This window comes from Dipodomys merriami, unplaced genomic scaffold (genome assembly GCF_024711535.1).
Source record: "Dipodomys merriami isolate MVZ:Mamm:240054 unplaced genomic scaffold, mDipMer1.0.p SCAF_218, whole genome shotgun sequence".
NCBI lineage: Eukaryota > Metazoa > Chordata > Mammalia > Rodentia > Heteromyidae > Dipodomys > Dipodomys merriami.
This window is the reverse complement of record NW_027203582.1, coordinates 1975273-1982197: the sequence shown is the minus strand read 5'-3', so window position 1 is coordinate 1982197 and position 6925 is coordinate 1975273. Positions and strand designations below refer to the sequence as shown.

Here is a 6925-nt window from a genome sequence, read left to right as displayed (position 1 = left end):
GGTGTGTTTTCTGTTCTGTTTTCTGAGGTAGGGAAGTTCTGGGTGAGAGTGGCAGGCTCACTCAGCAAACTCTGGATTCAGCTTGAGAACAGCACAGATTTCTGGGGGCCCATTAGTCCCCAACTCAGCCTTTGGTTGTTGTTTTGTCTAGTTCCGTTTTAGAATTGGTACCAGTTTTAAATGTGAATCCTTGGTTTTTGTGTTTATCAGTGTTTTTGATATTTATTTGAGCATCTCTGGGGGAATAAAAGTCTCAGCCTCCGGCTGGGCTTGGTCACAGACCTGCTAAGTCTCCCTCCCCCCTTCTTTTGTTACAGCAGCCAAGAGGAGGGGCATGGACAAGCCTCAGGTGCACCTTCTCCTGGTGGAGGCTGCTGGAGAGCTTAGGGTGTAGATAGCAATGAGCCTGGTCTGGACTTTCAGCTGCTCCAGACAGCTTAACAATTTGTAAAGTGCTTTTGTCAAAATGGGTAAAAATCATGCCCGTTCAGTTTCAGGTGACCCCCTCACCCAGCCCTCCTCCAACAGAAGGGATTCAAAAGACTAATTAGTGAAATACCTTGCTAAACAAGCAAGCCCTGGAAAAATGAAGCTCAACAAAGGTACTTCGTTTAAAAGAAATATTGTCTTAAATTTTTTTTTAAAACTTTAGAAAATCTATGTACAACTGATTTTGATTTTTTGTGTGCTTTAAGATCTGTGTGAGTGTTTTGTATGTGTTTAAGAACATGTTCAAGATCAGAGTTGTCAGCATGCTGTAACAATGGGTGAGTTTAAGTTTAAAATTCAAAAGGTTATGAGGTTTGGACATTACCAAAAATTTTAAGGAATCTTCACATTGTTTTTAACGGCTTTTTAAGTATTCTTTAACTTAAAAATTAGAAAATCTGGTGTTGAGTTCTAATTTTATTCCCTTGTGGTCAGAGAGAATGCAAGGTTTCTGAATTTGGACAAGTTTGCTTTGTGGCCTAAAATGTGGTCTATTTTAGAAAATGTTCCATGTGCTGTTGAGAAAAACGTGTATTCTTGTGGAGAGCTGCGGGAGCCACGACCAAAGACGGCCAGGCAGTAAGGCGTGGCCACAAAAGCAACATTGTAGCTCCTTGGTAAGATGGCGCTGGCTCCCGCCTTCTGTCTTCCCGGTGACAAGTGCTCTCTGTAAAAACAACTCCTTATATGGCTATGACTTGGTTCCTAGTTTGCTTCCATGTTTGCGACCCTATCGGTATATGCCACGTGGTGCTTCAGGATTTGCCATCCAGGAGACTTATAACCAGAGCGCGGGGGTGGGGGGACAGAGAAGCAGGAAGAAGCGGGCAGAAGAAGCAGGAGAGAAGATGTTGTAAAAGGTCCTGAATAAACCGCATTGAGAAGAATCCCGGGTCGCGTCTTCCTTGCTGGTCGAGGTGGTCGCGACATATTCTTATGCTGCTGGGTGAAATTTTTGGCTGATGTCTGTTAAATCTAGTTGATCTTTGCAGTTGTTTAGATCTGCGGTTTCTTTGTTGAGTTTTTGCTGAGTTGATCTATCTAGTTGGGAAAGTGGTGTGTTAAAATCCCCAACAATTAATGTCTTTGGATCTATGTAGGATTTGAAGGAAAGTAGTGTTTCTTGGATAAATTTGGGTGCTCCGTTGTTTGGTGAATAGATATTTAGAATTGTAATATCCTCCTGAAGGAGAGATCCCTCAATTAGTATGTAGTGACATTCTTTGTCTCTTCTCACGAATTTTAATTTGAAGTCTATTTTATCTGATATTAGGATTGCAATTCCTGCCTGTTTATGGGGGCCATATCACCTTGCACCAGAATCAACTCCAAATGGATCAAAGACCTCGAGTCAAAGCAGACACTCTGAAAACATTACAGGATGCAATAGGAGAAACGCTAGGTCTCCTTGGCACAGGCTGAAAAATTTTTAATAGAGAACCAGAAACAAAACAAATCAAAGAAAGGTTGGACAAATGAGATTGCATGAAGTTAGAGAGCTTCTGCATGGCAAAGGACATAGCTAGCAAGATCAATAGAAAGCCTATGGATTGGGAGATCTTCACTAGCCATACAATGGACAAGGGTCTCATATCTAATATATACTTAGAACTCAAAAAATTAAATCCCCCGACAACAAATCCTCAAAGAAACAACTACCCAATAACTAAGTGGGCTAAAGACTTAAAGAGAAACTTCTCTGAAGAGGAAAGAAGGATGGCCAATCAACACATGAAGAAATGCTCAACCTCTCTAGCCATAAAAGAAATGCAAATCAAAACAACATTGAGATACCACCTCACTCCAGTTAGAATGGCTGAAATCAAGAACTCTAAAAACAACAGATGCTGGAGGGGATGTGGACAGAAGGGAACCTTACTGCATTGTTGGTGGTCATGTAAAGTTGTTCAACCACTTTGGAAAGTAGTATGGAGGTTCGTCAAAAGACTCCACATAGAGCTCCCATATGACCCAGCAATCACACTTTTGGGCATTTACCCAAAAGTATACAAACAAAACCACCAGCACGACTATGTTTATTGGAGCACTATTTACTATAGCTAAGTTATGGAACCAACCCAGATGCCCCTCAGTAGATGAATGGGTCAAGAATATGTGGTATATATACACAATGGAATTCTATGACTCCATCAGAAAGAATGACATTGCCCCATTTGTTAGGAAGTTGAAAGACTTGGAAAAAATTATATTAAGTGATGTAAGCGAAGCCCAAAGAAACATAGGTCCCATGGTTTCCCTTATTTGCAATATCTAGTATATGTCTGAGTCAAGCAGAAAAGGTCAGATCAGGTGATGTTAGGAAAATGAACTCTAAGATATGTATTCAAATGTGTTTTTTTCTTTCATGCATTTGTTTCTAATGCATTTATAAGATTATTTCTTTGTTGCTTTGTATGTCCCCCCCCCACACAGTATAACCCCTGCTTTCACTGTATTTGATGTTGGTATAATTTGTGGAGGGGAAGGGGAAAAACAAGTCGTTTAAATAAGGATACAGGTGGACCCGTTGCAACAATGAAAAGTACAAGTTTTCATGTGGAAAACCAACTTTACAACTTTGTTGTGGGGGGGTAGGGGCGGGAAGGATTGGGTGGGGGGGTGGGGGGAGGCTGGGAAGGGATGGAAAGGGGAAACAAAGGAGGAGGCTACAATGCTTGATAAGAAATGTACTCATTATCTTGCCCATCTAATTGTAACCCCTCTGTACAGTATTTTCACAATAAAAATAAATAAAAATTAAAAAATTAGAAATCTTGTATTTTAAAATCTAATATTTTAAAATGCATACAGCTGTTTATACTGTAATCAAGATATCTGGCTTAACACAAATACATTGGCTGTTTGGAATTTAGTTCCTTGGCTAAAATTTGGGGATAAATATTAGAAATTTAAGTGTAAAGGTTAGTTTAACACTGTCAAAGATGTTACCTGTTCTGTCTGTCTAAAACTGTGTATTTCATTCGAGAACCAAGAGATAAGAAAAGGGAAAACTTAGAAACCAACAGAAGACCTGTCTTTAGGGGTGAGGAGTGAACAGGCAGAAGCGCAGTTCAGCTGGTCATGTATGGTGGGACAGGCCCTGAGGAAGTCCACAGATAATGGGACAGGCCCTGGGAGGAGTCCATGCATGGTGAAAGGGGGCAAACTTGCACAAAGGCAGTTCACCTAACACTAAAGAGTTGGCTTAGGTACGTGCCCATTCCATAGGAGGGGCCAAGTGGCCCATCTTTGTTCTGTCCCTTTTCCCTACAGATTGACACTGGAAACATGAGTGTTAAAATGAGTGATGTGATGATCTGATTAGTATTGCTAAAACTGCCCCTTGGACTTAAAAAGAGGGTTAAAAAGTTTATTTGTATAATGTGATTTGCTTTCAATGATGTTCTACAAGTAGTATATGTTTCTAAAATCATAAGGGTGTTATGTCTAGCTTCTTGGTACAGTGATGGTGATTGTAATTCTTGCATTAAGGAAAAATTGACATTTAAGTTTAAAAGTTTTAGTGTGTATCTGTTTTAAAACAAGCAGCCAAGAGACAATGAATGACACTTTGCCTCAAGATTTTAAGAGATTTTTTAAAATGCAACTAAAAACTAATGTATAGAATATTAAAAAGGAGATTAATAGGAGGCTTAAAAATTAGGAATGGATTTTTGGATATAAAGTATAAGAGTAAAATTGTTCTTAATATTTGCCTCAAAGTGCACAAAGGAAAAATTAGGATTACCAAAATAATTGCTATTCTAGTTTGCTCTTATAGGTTTTTTTTAAACAGTTTCCAGCAAGCCCAGAGCAAAGTACAAAGGATTCTTACAAGTTTGTTAGATGTAATTTTGGCTTTTATAAGTTCCAGGTAAGAGCATGCTTAAAAGCTACTTCTATGTTGACCACCTTGTTGCTTTTAATTGGAATAAAGTGGCCTTCTATAAGACTCATTGATCTGCAAACTGGTTCGAAGCCAGCCCAGGGAAGAAAAAGGTCCCTGTGAGACTGTCACCTCTAATCATCCAGCAGAGTGCTGAACGAGCAAGCAGAGTTGCTTTGGGACTCAAAGTGGCAGAGTGCTAACCTTGAGCTGTAGAGCTGAGGGACAGCACTCAGGCCCTGAGTTCAAGTTCAGCGACCAACTAAGGGAAATGCCAATGAGGCATTTTTTTCCAGTGTGGAGAAGACACTCCTGGAACGAAAGCAATGGTGGAGCATCCAGAGGTAGTAAGCCACTGCTTGGATGGCAGATATGTCGGATCCTAGAGTCATTTGTGCATGGCCCTTCAAGAATTGATCAGAGCCAGGAGGTCATGCGAAGACAGTTTGTAAACATGCCTAATGTCCATGACTATTTACCTCGTAAGGGACAGGAACTTGCCATCCTGTGACAGTAGTAAAAAGCTAAAGTTATAGAATGTGGGGGATAGTTTAAATCCCAACCCTTGTATGTGCCAAAAATTCTAATTGGCAATAATTTTTGAGCTGACACCAGCTACATGAAATTCATCTCCTCAGGAAAAAGTTTGTAAACCTGTAAGTGTGTTTCTATTGATATCTCTCTGAAGGTCTGCATAGGTAACTGGGGCATCATTAGAGACCACATTCCTAAGCCATCCAGAAAGATGCTTTTGCAAACCAGAAGGCTAAACAAGCTACACTGCTGTAGCCAGAGAAAAGGTTTGTGCATTTGCCAAAAGTTAAAATATTGTTCTTTGTAAAATAGGCTAAGGTTATAGGTTCCTGGCTAGGTAGGATCAACACCCCTGAGTCAGCTTAAAGAAGTTACAGAAGATGAATATTCACCCATCTTCTGCTTTTAAGAACAAGGGACCAGAGTCACTTTAAAAAGTTGTGTCCAAATAGACAGAAGGAAAAGGCATGGGAAATAGTACAGGCCTGAGCCCTCTATATCTGCCTAGAAAATCAGCCTTATTAAAAGAACTATCTAGTTTAAAAAGTTGTCATCTTGGTAAATTGTCATAGGCTATTGTCTAAATAGTCTTAAAAACTAGTGGGGTCACAGCCTGCCTAGCCTATGCAATGTATCCTTAACCAGTCTGTGTAGGAATTTGCAGCCCAGCAGGAGGTGTGACAGTCCCTTGAAGCCACTGAAAGACCCTGCTGCTGCTGCTACAGCTTGACAGTCCCCTGGAAGAAATCTACATTGTTACCCTGACCACCTCCACTGTGAAAAAAGTAGAGTGAACTGCCTGATTCCATCACCTGAGACTGCATCCTGGTTGAAAGCTGCTGAAACTGAGATCTTGTGGGACATTCTTTTGGGTGATATCCAGAAACCTTCTCTATTCCCACAGTGGATATTGGGGGCAAGGATATCACTGGCTTGCTTGCCTTAGGCACTTCAGTGCATAATGACTGAAAATCCACTCTATAGTCACAGCCAAGTTTGGCTCTGGTATGGTAATAACCTGAGTTTGTTTTCAATACAGGTAGTAATGAGACCCAGCCCTGCTCTTAGCCTTAAAATCTAGCAAGTTTCTGCATCCCAGTGGTGACTTGAGGCTGCTCTGAGATAACTTGGTTCTGCAAGCCAAAGGAAAAATGGGCATTTTAAAACTCTAGCCACAAAGAAGTTCAAGGAATTGCAAACAAGAGGAGGGTAGTAAAGAAAGCCTTGGGAAAGGAATTGGGAAAAAATTAGTATCCTCTTTGGATAAAAAAGGATTTGAAAAGTAAGGATTGTCTTAAAACATTAAGTCATTGGAGTAAAGAAGACAAACCTCAGACAGTTTAAGTATGTAGTAAATGGTATGAGTGTGTCTTAATATTGGAGCTTCATGAGTACTGCTGGTATAAAATTAAGTGAACTGATATACAGAGTCAGGACTGGTGGAAAAAAATGTAAGGGCCTTTGGTACTGTTAATTTTGTTACTCACAGTCGGGTCCAGTGTTGTAAACCGGCTAGGGATGTTTGTTAGAAAACGCATTAACACTGTACAGCTGATGATCTTAAAGGCTCAATATCATCTGGTACCCAATGGAGAACATGATGTGTGCCCTTAAGGACCATGATTGGCCCTTAAGGCCTATCAGAAAGGGGGAAATGAGGAGCCTGAGGCCTGAGTGACTCCATCTTGAGCTAGATGTCATCTTCTGAAGTATGAGTTATGCAGCTGACCATGAGCCCGACCAGGGAATGAACAGAAGAAGCAATTCCCTGGCAACTAGGAACATAAACTATCCTTGGGGAAACCGCAGGCAGGCAGGTGCTGGAGGGCATGGTGACCCCCGCAGTCAGGCCACAGGTGATGTTTGTTTAAAAAAGGAACCCTGCAGTTTAGCAAGTGTGTCCTTGAGACTCCCTGTGGTGCAAGCCAACCAGTTTAAAGTACTTCAACCCTCTGATCTAACCAACAACCTGTTTCTGCTTTGTAGTGCGCCAGTCATACTATAGAATTGTATTAA

The 6925-nt window shown here is 40.8% G+C and overlaps 1 long non-coding RNA gene across 1 annotated transcript; it reads left to right on the top strand.

Moving 5' to 3' along the window:
* Positions 1-718: 718 nt before the first annotated feature.
* On the top strand, positions 719-3004 carry LOC138834522 (uncharacterized). The gene is made up of 3 exons (XR_011374168.1): positions 719-767; positions 990-1106; positions 1763-3004. It is a non-coding gene; the product is annotated as an uncharacterized lncRNA (long non-coding RNA).
* The last annotated feature ends 3921 nt before the right edge of the window (positions 3005-6925 follow it).